The 15,178-nt window shown below is 45.6% G+C and overlaps 1 protein-coding gene across 6 annotated transcripts in view; it reads left to right on the top strand.

Annotated features, from left to right (window-relative positions):
• The window catches only part of Smim3 (small integral membrane protein 3), a 52,563-nt gene that overhangs the window by 18,133 nt on the left and 19,252 nt on the right, over nucleotides 1-15,178 (top strand). Inside the window, exon 1 of one of the 6 annotated variants that reach the window (XM_087592259.1) lies at nucleotides 6,659-6,725. The exons of 1 other annotated variant lie outside the window; for it this stretch is intronic. The gene's annotated coding sequence lies outside the window, so the exon portion shown is untranslated. 6 annotated transcript variants of the gene reach the window in all.

The raw sequence follows: 15,178 nt of genomic DNA, 5'->3' as shown, positions 1-15,178 counted from the left end.
AGTAAACACATTTATTCTTCAATTCTGAGGGGTCACTTAGTGATCAAGTTCATTAAGAATATTTCAGGTGGCACCCTCTTCTAAACACAGTCCGAGCTGCCCTGCTGCCTCTGTGGCTTTTGTGTTTGGGCCAAGGTTGAGGACACTGCCAAGAAGGTTCTGGAATATTGAAGTCCTGGCTGTCTGTGGAAGGTTTGGCCATACAGGGAAAGTTTTCCACCAAAGAAACTTTGGTGTGCTGGTTAGGTACTGTCAATTGGCCACAAACCGAGGCATTACTCGGAAGAGGGGATTTGAACTGAGAAAAGACCTCCATCACATTGGCCTGTAGGCACGTCTGGGGGGGCACTACTGTCTTGGCTAATGATTGATGTGAGAGAGCCAAGCTCACTGAGAAAGCCATGGAGAGAAAGCTTGTTCACAGTATTCCTCCATGTCTTCTCCTTCAATTCCTGCCTCCAGGTTTCTGCCCTACTTGAGTTCCTGCCTTGGCTCTCCTGAATGATGGACTCAGATTTTTCCTCAGACATACTTCATAGATATCAACTGATACATTCTTGTGGATTGTTATATCAATCAAAGACTTTGAAATGATTAATGTTTCCTATGGCAAATTGTTGGATGTGGGGGAGAAAGTGCAATACATTAAAAAAAAGACTTGTATATGGCAAGGGAGATTACTTATAAAGAAGGGGAAGCTGTGGCAGAATCTGGAATACTTCTTTGGAATCCTCTGCTAAGAAAAAGGCGGCTGCTGATGTATTTAGGGGAGGATTACAGGAGTGCCAGAGTGCTGTCAGTCAGTGTGCTGTCAGTCAGTCAGTGTGCTGTCAGTCAGTGTGCTGTCAGTCAGTCAGTGTGCTGTCAGTCAGTGTGCTGTCAGTGTGCTATCAGTCAGTGTGCTGTCAGTCAGTGTGCTATCAGTCAGTGTGCTGTCAGTCAGTCAGTGTGCTGTCAGTCAGTATGCTGTCAGTGTGCTGTCAGTCAGTGTGCTGTCAGTCAGTGTGCTGTCAGTCAGTGTGCTGTCAGTCAGTGTGCTGACAGTCAGTGTGCTGTCAGTCAGTGTGCTGTCAGTCAGTGTGCTGTCAGTCAGTGTGCTGTCAGTCAGTCAGTGTGCTGTCAGTCAGTCAGTGTGCTGTCAGTCAGTATGCTGTCAGTGTGCTGTCAGTCAGTGTGCTGTCAGTCAGTGTGCTGTCAGTCAGTCAGTGTGCTGTCAGTCAGTCAGTGTGCTGTCAGTCAGTATGCTGTCAGTGTGCTGTCAGTCAGTGTGCTGTCAGTCAGTGTGCTGTCAGTCAGTCAGTGTGCTATCAGTCAGTGTGCTGTCAGTCAGTCAGTGTGCTGTCAGTCAGTGTGCTGTCAGTCAGTGTGCTATCAGTCAGTGTGCTGTCAGTCAGTGTGCTATCAGTCAGTGTGCTGTCAGTCAGTGTACTGTCAGTCAGTGTGCTGTCAGTCAGTCAGTGTGCTGTCAGTCAGTGTGCTGTCTGTCAGTCAGTGTGCTGTCAGTCAGTGTGCTGTCAGTCAGTCAGTGTGCTGTCAGTCAGTGTGCTGTCAGTCAGTGTGTGGTCAGTCAGTGTGCTATCAGTCTATGTGCTGTCTGTCAGTCAGTGTGCTGTCAGTCAGTGTGCTGTCAGTCAGTATGCTGTCAGTCAGTGTACTGTCTGTCAGTCAATGTGCTGTCAGTCAGTGTGACGCTTCTCTGGAGGATGATAGTGGAGGGAGGAAGGATAGATGGACTCCATGAGGATAGCTTTCTTGCTCCATGGCATACAGATTCTGCCACCAAACCCAAGGACTTGGAACTAAATTCTACCTGGAGAGCAAACTGTGGTCATCTTTGAAAATAACTGTGCCTCCTCTTCCCTTTGTTAACCTGAATGATGGCATTTGGGTCAGAGTTCTTCCCTTTTCAGATTATGTTAACGTCTGGCAGTTAACTCACATTTGCTAATTTCACTCATTTGTATTTCACTTCACTAAAAATTACTTTTTATTTATCATTATTCTTGTGTGTGTGTGTGTGTGTGTGTGTGTGTGTGTGTGTGTGCATGCGCGTGTGTTGATGTACATGTGACTTGACATTGTCAGAGGACAACTTTTGGAATTGATTCTCTCCTTCATTATGGAGTCTTATAACTGAGCTCAGGTCATCAGGGTTGTGAAGGAAGAATCTTTACCTGCTAAGTCACCTCACCAGCTCCATTTTCAAATTTTAAAAGAATCATATTTTAAATTTGTATATTTAATATCATGACCAAGAATGTTAACAGCATAGATTTTCCCATGTAGTTTACTGTTTAAAATAATTTGATGTCAAAATGCTGCATGTTTTATATACAGTTAGGTACACTCCAATGTGTCAATGTTTATTTTATTGTGTTGAATGTATAATTGTACAGAAAATAGCTACAAACATTAAAAATGTCTCATTTCAATTTGAATACTCATAGTGCAAATAATCAAAATGAATGAAAAGAATAGTACCTCATGTACATGGGAAAACATTCCAAAACAAATCCAGCAGTATTCCAAAACATGTAACCATCATTTGATTTCCCTCATTGGCTTAATAGGTTTATGTGATTTATTCTTGTTTTATAGGTCAGCAGTATGCGTCTGTGATCATTTGCTCCTGCCTAGAAAATGCCTTAGCAGTACTGAAGTCATCCTATGATTTAGGCCATGGATGTCTACTTTTAGCTGTAATACTGAGAAATTTGACTCTTAATTCTATTCCAGTTAAGAGTGCCACCAAGACACTTGAGATATTTTTGCCTGTTGAAGAATCTTTAGCTTATAGAATCCATCTTCAGGATAGTAGGGATAGAAAGTGAAAGCCATCTGGTTTGACTAAACTAAAAGTTCTGTTAGTTTATGTCAGGAGGCAACTATACTAGGCTAGAGGAAAATAATGTTCTCTACCGTGTTGTAGAATTTGACAGTTTTTCCTCAAGGACAAGAACATAAGATGATAAATCTACTTCAAAGAGTAACACAGGGCTCAGGATATGTAGCTTAGTCATAGAATACTTGCCTAGCAAGTGTGATGTCCTGGGTTCAGTCTTTACACATACACACACACAAAAGTAACATGAGGGAGAGCAAATTTACTTCTTTTGGTGGATAGCTTGTCCCATTTTGTGTGATTAATATATAATGCCATTCTGATATTATTAAGCTAATAAAGAAATATGGAACATATCAAACATAGCTGATTGAGTCCAGTCAGTATCTCTGTGCTTATATATCATATGGTAGAGACTAAAATACCAAGCCCTTACTAATTTATCCATCCAGGAAGGAAGCCCCAAAGATAGCTGGTATAAAATACACATTAACAATTATATCCATCTAAATTCTGGAATAGATCTTGGGTATTATTATTTTTATTTTTTGTGCCATTTGGATAAAATGCAGGGCAACTTGCTAGGCAAGTACTCTGTCACCGAACAACACTTCTAGCCAGGAACTGATCTTGGCAAGGCAACACAAACTACTTTACAGAAGACACAGTCACCACCATAAGACAGAAACATAGATGCCCAGGAGCAAGGATTGGTGCAGCTATGGTAACTATTAACAAGACTAATGACACTCTACTATTAGATAAATGTAACTGGGGGTAATTGTAAGAACTTCAGTTATTTCTGAAATGAGGGACCGGGCTTATTTTGTTGTTGGTATTTGTTTTAAATAATCAAAGGAATGACAAAGTCAACAGAAAGACCGCACACTTATTCATATCTGATTGGATTACAAAGAATTTAAAGAATCGTCTTTACCATCCCTTATAATAATGAAATGAATATCACAAGTCCAATTTCTCTCTCTTTTTTCATTCCTTTCTTAATGTTTTATTTTCTGGGTACAGAGTATCCCAGACTGGCAACCAAGTCTTTGCACTCTTCCTTCCTCAGCCTCCTGAGTGCACAGGTCACAGGGCATGAATATCCATGTGGAGTTTCATCATTTTAGTACAGAGAGTAGTTCCTACTCTTACATTAATATAGCAATTAATAATAAAGGATGCATTTCCTTCCTTTCTCTTCCTTCTTTTCTTCCTTCCTTTCTTATTTTTGAGACATTGTCTTTCTATGAAGCCCTGTTTGTTTGGGAACTCACTATGTAGACCAGGCTGGCCTTGAACTCACAGACACCACCTACCTCTGCTGGTATTAAAGATGTGTGCCACGAGGCCCAACTAAAAGGTTTTATAAGGCTACTTAGTAGAAATACTAACATGTTTCATTGTTCCACTTTAGATCCAGCATCTGCAGGGACTGTCACCAATGTAAACAGACTTTTCTTTTCTCAAGCTTCTCTAAACCTCCCACTCAGTGTTTGTCTTACTTATCATTCACATTCTGACACATTCACAGACAAAATTACTGTTGCTTTCATTGATAACCCCAACCATATTGATCATATGCATAAATGTGGTATTCATGTTTCAGTTCCTAGTATAGTTCAATAATCTCCATAAAGCACAGCTCTTTTTTTTTTCTTTTTTCTTTTTTTCGGAGCTGGGGACCAAAAAACCCAGGGCCTTGTGCTTGCTAGGCAAGTGCTCTACCGCTGAGCCAAATCCCCAACTCCTAAAGCACAGCTCTTATCTGCCTCCAGCTCCTGCTTCCTCACAGGTAGCTCTGGACAAGCAATGAGCATAAAGGGTAGAACCATTAAGCCAGCCAGCAAAAGTTAAAAGCAACCATAATAAAACTTCCTATGATGACATGTCCCGTCTTTAATGTAGAAGATGATAAGATAGAAGAGACACATTTGATAAAAACCCAAAGATTTTTCTATTCTCAAGCATACAAAAACAATAAAGATCTATGTGTTTGTGCATGTGTGTGCATGTGTGTGTATGTGTGTATGCCTGTGTGTGCGCATGTGTGTGTACACCTGTATGCCTGTGTGCAATGTTTTTGCTTCCTAAGAAATGAATGAGTGACTATGGAACAAGGCTTGGGCTGGTGGAAAACACCCAATGGTCTGCCAGACATGTGACTCACCTGCAGCAGTAGCCACTCTGATGTGCAAGTATGTGGTGGAGAGATGGGGAAGAGAGAAGCAGCATGATTTGTACACTATGAAGAGAAGACTGGAGACTCAAGGGTAGAGAGGAATGGCTTGATGTGAGTAGCCTGCCCTGCCACTCGAGATGAAGTTGAAGTCCTGGCCCCATGCTGCTACTAAGAGCCATCCATTTCTTGGTCTGTGTCTAACATGGCCCATATTATCACCAAAGGCTATGCAGATGTCCCTGGTCTGAGCAGCCACCTCGGACTACAGTTGACATCCAAGGACTGAACAGAGCTGGCCCCACCTCTCACCAGCTGCAACACTCAAGAGTGGGCCCTGCACCTCAGCTGGGCACCACAGTAGAGCTGTCGGTGGTGGTGGGGCACAGGTGAGCCCGTCTGGAAGCCTGAGCTCAGGAAAGCTGGCCCTGCCCCTTGCCCGTTGTAGCATTGCATGAGCGAGCTGGGTCAGTGCTGGAGAGCTCAACCTGGTGACTGACAGCTCAGCTACCCCCAGGCTCAGATCCAGGGCTTGGAGTTGGTCCAGCCTAACCTCTCTACCCCATCTGTGAACTGCTGGGACACATGAAGGGATCCAGAGCTGCAGGATCTTCGTAACACACACAGGATATCTGAGAGGAGACCCAGTGGATCCTGTATACACACTGTAGCAGAAGCCAGAGGTCTCAAGCCAGACCAATGGCTCATTACAATGAACATTTGCAAGTAAATTTTGCAAATGTGTGCACAAAAGGATATACTGTGGGACACAGTGGGACACACTACAGCTTCCACAAGATTTTTTTTTTATGTTTTGATTTTTGTTTGTTATTTTCTTGGGGTGGGGGGAGGTTACAAGGACCAAGGTTGAATACTAGGTGAGGGGAGAGGATGGGGTACATGATGTGAAACAAAGGATCAAAAGTTAAAAAAGTAATGAGATGATATCAGTTTGTGAAACCACAAGGAGCATAAAACAAGATGGTGTGACAGACTGATGGGCCATATTCCATTGTGTGGTTCACACGTAGTCTATTTCTGAGGGGTTAGCAAGATACATGTGAAGGGTCATGCCTAGACTATGGAGATAATCAACGAAGAGTTTTAAATACACGAATGAATCTTTATTTATAACTGTATCAGACAGGATGGGTAGTTCCCATTTTACTGCTTTGTGATTGAAGAAAGCAAGACATTTAGGACTCTTTAGCTATGAGCAGCATACTGCTAAATGGAAAGAAAGGATTGCTGGCTCCAGTTCTGGGTCTTGCATCGTCTCAGGAGCGAAGCTTTCAGTCATGGCAGGACACATTCAGTTACTAGTTGCCCCCATGAAGGACCTATGCCCCTTCCAGCATCCTGTTCCAGTGATAAAGGAACATTCAATATTATGATTCTCTCTAACACTTAGAATTGGATTGCACTTGTTCTGAGGACCACACACCACCTCTGTTGATCAAAAAATGACGACTCTTGGCATTTTCCTCCAGTCACTTTCTATGTCAATCCTTTGTTCTCATGGCTCTGGGTCTGAGGCTTCTGGTAATGACATGCCATTTCTGCTGACCTCATCTCTGAGTCAGAGGAAACCGGGTGTGTGTGGGGAGATAAAAGTCAAGGATGATGCCAGATCAAATGTCAGCCTGGGCAAGTGAGCGTGGTTCTGATATGCATTAAGAAAAAGAAGAAACTCTAGTTTTCGAGGTGCGGATAGCCTCTGCCGGTGTGCCCCACCCTCCCTGAGAGTGAGACGGAAGGAAATGCTATAGAATTAGAAGGTGAATGGAAATCTGATGCAGTTTGCACCTTCCAAGGCAGAGGCAGTCGGTTCTCTGGAAGGCAGCTTGGTCCACATAATGAGTTCCAGGTCAGCCAGGGCTCTGTAGAGAGACCCCGTTTCAAAAATAAATTATAAGAGGAATGGATTAAAAGTTCTCCTTCACCCCATGGATCATCGAGGACCATAAAGTCGGGCAGGAACCTGTAGAATTAGTGCTGCCTTGTGTGGAGAAGTAGGTCATTAACAGAGGGAGTGGTAAGTCTCTCACCAGAACTCTAATGGGGTGTTGATCACCTTGGACTTTCCATGTTATCACAAAATAAACAGTGCGTGGAGGTGGTTACCATAGGCCACCAACTAGCCTCACACTGAGGCATTTTACTCTGCCTTCACAAGAGGCTTGGTGCTACTCTCCCAGCTTTAACAGAACAAAGAGGCAAACAAAGGGTTTTACTAATCATCTTACCCTCAGGACCTTGAACCGGCCTGCATCCAAACTACTGGTAGAAAGGAAAGGATCTTGGGACTTACTGTAGGCTAGCCCCTCTGTTTACCACACAGAGGGCGGAAGTCCCCCCTGAGAAACGAAGTTTAAGGCTACAGGCTGAGTGTAATGCTAGGTGGATGACAAGCGGGTGGTGCAGTTCTTTGTCTCTCCAAGTTCCTTTCTTTACAGCAGTCCTGGGGAGGCTGGGGGAAGCAGGACAGGCTTAGCGCTGAGGCTGGGGGGCTCACTCTTTCCGGGGCGGTCCCCAGCGGCGGTGCATTCCAGAGTCGTCCGTGCGTGGCGCGCGAGGTGCTGGAGCACGCATCCCAGCCTCTCCTGCGCGCTCCCGGGCTTGGAGTCCGAGCACGTTCTCGGCGCTAGCCGGGCTGAGGTTCCAGGGCTGGGGTCGCTTGAGGATCCCTTGCGATCCTAGGGACCCAGAAAATCTCCGATTGCTGCTTGTAATCCTGACTGGGGATCGGGATCGGATCTGGGGTGAGTGAGACTGGAGGGTGTCTTTTGTGGGGATTCAGCGGAACGGGGCTCTCTGGGATTCTCGACCTGCCCTCGCGTTGCCCTCACCCGGGTGCCCTCTCCTGCCCTGCTACTTCTGAGTTTGTTTTCCTCACCTCGGTCCCTTACCTCCGCCCTCAGCCTGAAGTTCTAGCCACTTTCAGCCCACAGTCTTGGGCCTCTTAGCAGGCTGTGGCTTGGGTGGGTGAGCCCCGGCCCACTCGGAGATGGGCTTCTCTAGTGTTTGTCTTGTTTCTGCCTTCCCATTCTCCCGCAGACTCCGCCGCTGCTGGCTCCGGGGCTGCTGTGCGTCTGAGCACAGTGCAGGGTTTGGGCAGCACCAGAAACAACAGGTCATCAGAGTCTGGAATATCTAGAGTCGGTAGTTTGTTCTTAGGACTGCTGGGTTCTAGCCTAGAATACTAGTAACTAGAAACATCGTCTAGTGAACTGTTTAGTCACTGATGGGGTGGGGGAGAACATCCTTTTCAGTTTTGAAACAAGTGAGAACTCAGGAAAAGTATCTTGGAGAGGGACCTTTCTTCTAGGCTCCCTTCTCCGGGTTATCCGGTCTGTTAGAAATTAGTTTCTGCATTATTGGTTCCTGTGCACCACTCAGCCTCTCTCTAATTCCTTGAGTGTAGGGACAGCCCATCTGTTCTCATCTCTGAGGCACATCCAGGACCTGGCATTGGGCCTGTTAGATAGTAGGCGCTCTGGACAGTTCACGGAATGAAGGTGTGAACCATCAAATCTGTGCAAATGTTAGAGAGTTTGCCGATCGAACCGTCTGAATGGACTTTTATGCAATCCTGTTTGCTGTTTTTCGTGACTAGCAGTATCCTGTGGCTGTCAGTTCTCTGATCTGTGAGCAGACCGTGAAAATACTTCAAATTGTTCAAAGCCCAGGGCTGCTGTGTAGAAGAACTGCTGTCATTCACCTCTGAGAGATTACCAAGGTATCTGCTGTGATCTGCCGAGCGGCTAAGTGGGTAAACAGTCTGAGGGAACAGAATGTCTCCCTAGGGTGGGATGGAGGGAGCAGTTCTCTGTGGGGACCAGGAGATCTCAGAGTTATGACTGGGGCAGTTCCCTTCTCTGTATTTAGTCTTTCTCATCTATAAAATGAGGAACTAGGGTGGAATCGATGCCTATTAGTGTGTGGTAACCACAGCATGTGTTCTTTAGGTTGTGTAAAACACTCACTGCTGTCTGAATGCAACAAGAAAGCCCAGCTGGGTTTTAGGCTATTACAGACTTCTGTGGTAAGAACTGAAAAAGCCACAGTGTTTCTCTGTTCCAACCTTACTGGGGTTGTGAGTCACACTGTAGGGCAACATGTCATGCTATACTGAGTCTCTGAGGCTGACCCCTCAGGACCTCAGAACTTTGGGTCTGTTGCACAGAAAAGTCTGGGTTTTTCCCCCTCCTTCCCTAGAAGGGAGAGAACACCACGTAAAGCTGTGCAAGAGGTCAGAGACACAAACTCAAGTACATATTGGCTGGGTCAGAGGCTGGACCCCAGTGGGCAGGTAATGGGAAGGGGCTTTCCCAGTTGTGCTCCGATCTCGTCTTAAAATGTTTCTTCTGTCTTAAGATGTTTCTTCTGTATGGATTAAAACATACAGATGACGTGTATGTCTCCAAGGAAACAGAGTCTTTGTTTTGCTTGGTCTTACATTTCAAGTTCAATATAAAGATAGATACCAGTAAACTCCCCATCCCTAGGCTTTATAGGAGGGTGGTGTTTTGAATAAGAATGGCCCCCATGTGCTCGTATTTAAATGCTTAGTCACCGGGGAGTGGAACTGTCTGCAAAGGGTTAGAAGGATTAGGAGGCGTGGCCTTATTGGAGTGGGTGTGGTCTTGTTGGAGGAAGTGTCTCACTTGGCGTGGGCTTTAAGTTCGTCAAAGGACGTTCGTCTATCTCTGCCTGCTGCCAACAGATCAGGATGGACAGCTCTCCACTAACACCTTAGCATGCCTGTCTGCTTCCCACCATGCTGCCTGTGGACTAACTAAACCTCTGGAACGCTAAGCCGGACCCTGATTAAAGGCTTTTTTGAATAAGAGTTGCCTTGGTCATGGTGTCTCTTCACAGTAGTATAACTAATTACGACAAAGAGTAAACGCTGACATTACCGCACCCTGTGGTACCCCAGCCCCCTAGTAGAGGGAGGAGGAGAAAGAAAATAAAACTGTATTTCCTGAATTAGTTTGAATCAGTAATGACCAGTGTCTGGCATGTATTGCTATTCCTGCCCCCTGCCCCAGGCAGACATTGCTAATCAGTCTGTTGTACTTCACCTTCTCAGGGCCCCAAATCCTCAACTTCTTTCTTGGTCTCCTAGACTTCATTTAATGGCTCTGAGGTATGGTCAAGGACGTATCCACTGGCAAAACAAGAGCCCCGTCTGTTACCGTCAAAGACAGCAGTGGCTTTTGAAATCATTACCTTTTTTTCTTTTAATCTGATTTTTAAAACGTAAAAAGTGACTTTTTATTTTGGGTTACAGAAGGCTGTTTTCATGCAAGTGTGTTTTATGGTATTGTGAGCACTTCTCCCTCATATCCACTCCTCTCTGTACCCCTCTCTCCTCCCATTTGTTTTCTTTGTTCTCCTAGGCAGTTTGGCTTCTACTTCTGTGCCAGGGGATTACATACATGGTATAAAGTCCTGTATCCACACAGGACAGAAACTGTGACTTTTGTGTTTAAAATATTTTGTTTTTGGGGCTGGGGATTTAGCTTAGTGGTAGAGCGCTTACCTAGGAAGCGTAAGGCCCTGGGTTCGGTCCCCAGCTCCGAAAAAAAGAACCAAAAAAAAAATTTGTATTTGTATATGTGTTTGTACCCATGAATGTGGGTGGCTTGGAACTGGAGTTATAGGTGATTTTGAGCAGCCTGATGTGGGTGCTGGGAACTGAACTCAGGTCATCTGCAAGAGCAGCAAGTTCATCTGCTGAGCTGTGTCTCCAGCTCCTGGTATTGATCCTCCTGAGATTGGATTCATTCACTTAATTTGATTATCTCCAGTTGCACCCATACTCTATTCTTTATTTCACTCTTTTCTGCATTTTTATTAATGATCTTCAACCATAGAGCATCCTGGGAATGGGGCGGAGCTGTGTGTAGAGCATCCTGGGGATGGGGCGGAGCTGTGTGGGTGACTGAATGGCTGCAGCGTGCACTACCAATTTCTGAGAGCAGGCCAGACCCTCAGAATTTGTCTTCTCCTTTGTTTCTAGTTTGTTGACCAATTTCAAAACTGAGGTACAGTCCGAAAGAGGAATTTACTTAGGATCTAATCGTGCACCATTATTCATTTGCCGTATTTAGGGCGGGGGAGAGAGCTCAGAGGGGAAGCATTCCTCCTGCAAGAACGAGGGCTTGAGTTTGATTCCCAGAGTCTATGTGGAAAAGGCTGGCAGGGTGGCATGAGCTTATAATTTCAGCACTGGGGACGTGGAGACAGGTGGATCCTCGAGGTTTGCTGGCATGTGTACACAAACCTGTGCACATACGTACAAAATTAAAAGTGAAATAGATAACAGGGCTGGCCAGATGTTTCAGCTGGTAAAGGCATTTGCCATGTATGACTGATGACCTGAGTTTGATTCTAGGAACCCACGGTGGAAGGAGAGGCCAGAGTCCCCAAAGCTGCCTCTGTGGCATGCAGTCCCTCCCTCCTCTAACAAATAAAAATGTAAAGAATAAGTAAACAACAGCATCAACAAACCCAACCAAACAAACCAAAAACCCAAATCCTTCAAACCCAGTTCATGAGACTTAAATCTGGCATCTTTGGAAACTTTAATTCAGTGATCGATAGCTCCATAGGTCAGCATCTGCTTGGGTGCGGTGAGAGTAAAGTCAGAAACCATCGGGCTGTTGTTCTGGAGGCTAGAACATTCCCTCCTGGAGTCGTTGGCAGAATTCACTCCCTTTGGTTGTGGGCCCAAGGTCACCATTTTCTTTTGAGCTGCACACAGAGGGCCAGTCCCTGCTCCTGTCAGGTACTGCAGCCTTTGGCTGTCAGCTGCCTTTCTCTTCTTTCAAACCAGCAATGAATCAATACGTTCCCTTCTCACCCAGTGGTTCCTGACCTGTGGGTCGTGACCCTTTGGGGAGTTGATTGACTCTTTCACTGGGGTCACAGATACCCTGCATACCAGATGCTTATATTAAAAATCTTAATAGTTGCAAATGACAGTTATGAAGTAGCAATAAAAATAATTTTATGCCTGGGGATGGGGGCGCTCCACAACATGAGGAACTGTATTAAAGGGTCGCAGCACTAGGAATAATGAGAACCCCCTTTTCTAACCTTCCACTTGACTTGTAAAGGTTCCTGTGATACATTGGGTCCACCTGGATATTCTAGGGTGCCTACCCATAGGTGCGCTGCTGATGAACCGCGTCTGCAAACTCTCGTGCCTTTGTTCTCACGACACCATCCTGTGAGTCATGATTCCTTTTCAAGGGGACCAAGACACCTTTTGGGGGCCGTTTATCTGCATGCTGTACACGTGAAACATTCTTTGGGAGAGTGGCTGGTTTAGTATTTCACGATGAGGCAGGGGCTTTATCCCCGGACTCGGTGCTCCGCTCTGTCTCGGGCCCTGCATCCATGAAGAGCCCCCTTTGTCAGCTGGCACACAGCAGTACTCAAGTCACTGCTGTAATGGTGGACGGTACTGTCTTAAAGAGGATGCTGTGGATTTGGCCTGTGTTTTCTCTTCTGCTGGCTTGCTCTTGGCTTCTTAAACTGTGATTAGCCGGTCAAATGCAGCCTACATTCAGTCTCAAAGGGCTCTGGCTGCTTTTCTGATGTCTGAAAGAAAAAATCCTGTGTTTTTCCATTTTCTAGCCACAGAGGAGAAGAAACCCAAGCCGTGAGCGGGTCTGTAGTCCATTAGGAATTTTGGAGAAGGAAGGTCAGTCTGGGTGAGACAGGAACAGAGTGCCCCTCGGGATCTCGGAACATTAGAGAAAGGTTTCTGATGTGATTCTTGTCACACTTTTGATATTTTATGTGCCCCGTTCCTCCCTTCCTTTGGTCTGTTTATTTGGAACAAATTTCCCTGGTGAAATGGTTATGCCAGGCTGACAAATGTTTGAAGCTAACTGTTACAAAACGGGAAGGGAGCTGCCATTTCCGAGACTTACTAGGTGGCTGGGACTTCCTCATGCTGGACATGGTATGGGAGACTCCTCTTCTTTGACCAGCTTCCCCATCCTTTCCTGAGAGCAGAGAAAGGCATCCGTGCCTCCCTACTGTTATAAATGGAGTTAGACTAGAATTTATGCTCATCAGTCCACGCCTGTTATTGAGAGGAAATCCTAGAGGACTTGATTCTAAAGGGCTGGCCAGTCCCCTGTTAGGTACATGTTGGACTGGGAGAGAAAGGAGCCCCCATAGTCCTTGAAAGTACAGCCCAGAAAATGATGAAATCAGAGGCTGAAGTTTAGGTCCAACTTGGATGGCATTGAGACTTCTGCAGGAGTCTGGTTTCTTTTTGGATCTCTTCTGCTAATTAAGTTCCATGGATTGGGCCCAAATGTGACATACCTAGTTTCCCATTCAATTCTCTCTTGAGTCTTACATTATTGGTCCCGTGATGTGCTGGGCGCTGTGGTAGATGTTGACAATTCGGTAGTAGACAAAACACAGGCTTCCATTCTCATGAGCTTTCATTTGAAGAGATCAAAGGGATAAGGCTTTAGCCTGTTAGGTATAAAAGCCAGTAAAAGGGAGTCAACCAGTGCTAAACAAGCCGAGGTTAGTTTGGGAAGCATGTATGTAGGGCCTGGGCGTGTGGATCACCTGGCAGAGGGCTTGTCTACCAGACGTGAACCCCAGGTTCAATCTCCAGTAACTCATAAACTAGGAATAGTGGGGCACATGCCTGTGATCCTAGCACTCAGCAGGTGGAGGCAGAAGGATGACCTTGAAAAAGGCCAGTGAGTTTGAGACCAGGCTACTCGAGCCCCTGTCCCACATAAACAAAATGGAGCTGCTGGGATGGTCCATCTGTTAAAGAAGCTTGTTGGGCAACTTGCAATCTGAGTTCAATTCCTGGAACCCATGTAAGGTGAAAGGAGAGAATAGACTCCACAAATTTTTCCCTTGATCTCTATGTGATTACCGTGGGACATGCGCCCCATTATTGTGTGTTTGTATGTATGCACCCACACCAACCAACCAACCATCCATCCAACCAACCATCCAACCAACCAACCATCCAACCAACCATCCATCCAACTAACCAACCAACCATCCATCCATCCATCCAACCAACCAACCAACCAACCAACCAACCAACCAACCAACCAACCATCCATCCATCCATCCAACTAACCATCCAACCAACCAACCATCCATCCAACTAACCAACCAACCATCCATCCATCCATCCAACAAACCAACCAACCAACCAACCAACCAACCAACCAACCAACCAACCAACCTCTCCAGAAATTGTGTGAAGAAAATAAAATTATGAGATAGAAGAAATAAAAAATAATATAAACGATGAGATAGAAGGATGGCTGGTGAGTGTCAGTGGCATTTTAATAGTGTGCGTCCAGAAAAACTTTGGGACATTTCAGTAGCTAGAAGCAGGATTTAAGAAGAGAGCAAGAGAGACATGTGAGGAGGATAAGTTGGTGGGTCCCAGGCATTTGGCGCCCTAGACTGAAGGCAGTGGTGATAACCCTTCTTCATAGTTGTCTTGCCTTCTCTAGTGTAGACACTGCATCCTTCCTTGATATTCCCTACAGCTCTTCCTGAGGATAGAGCCTCAGAGAGAGGTCCTGCAAGAGGCATTGTGAATCCTTGCAGTGTTCCTTGGCTCTTTGTCTTCGTGGTTTATTTTCTGTTTTGCTGGGTTTTTCTCTTTTGGAACAGGTCTATACACAGCCCTGGCTGTCCTGGAACTCGATATATAGACCAGGTTAGTCGAAGATGTACAGATCCACTTGCCTCTGCTTCCCAGGTGCTGGGATTAGAGGTGTGCACCACAATGCCTGGCCATCATTCATTTTCTGAAAGATATTTGGAGTCTCACGTCTTCAGCTACTTGCAATACCAGTGACTCAGAGCTGGCTCCTCTCTGCCCGCGTCTGGTGGATAAGGAACAGCTGCCCCACTGCGGAGTTCTGGCAGAGGTGGATGAGGACCACACCTCCAGGATGCCACCTGCCTCTGTCTGCCTTTTTCTTGCTTTGGGGTAATTAAGCTTGCCTGCCAGCAGGAAGTAATTTCTTTTATTGCCTCCTTCCTCAGCAAGGTCCTTGGTGGTAAAACCAGTTGGATAACCACTGGCAACCTCTCAAAAGCTAACTCTTCCCTTCAGTTCAGAAGGGAAGGGTCAG

This window comes from Rattus norvegicus, chromosome 18, assembly GCF_021556685.1.
Source record: "Rattus norvegicus strain SHRSP/BbbUtx chromosome 18, alternate assembly SHRSP_T2T, whole genome shotgun sequence".
Classification (NCBI taxonomy): Eukaryota; Metazoa; Chordata; class Mammalia; order Rodentia; family Muridae; genus Rattus; species Rattus norvegicus.
The sequence above is the reverse complement of the archived record's forward strand: the minus strand, read 5'-3'. Positions and strand labels throughout refer to the sequence as shown.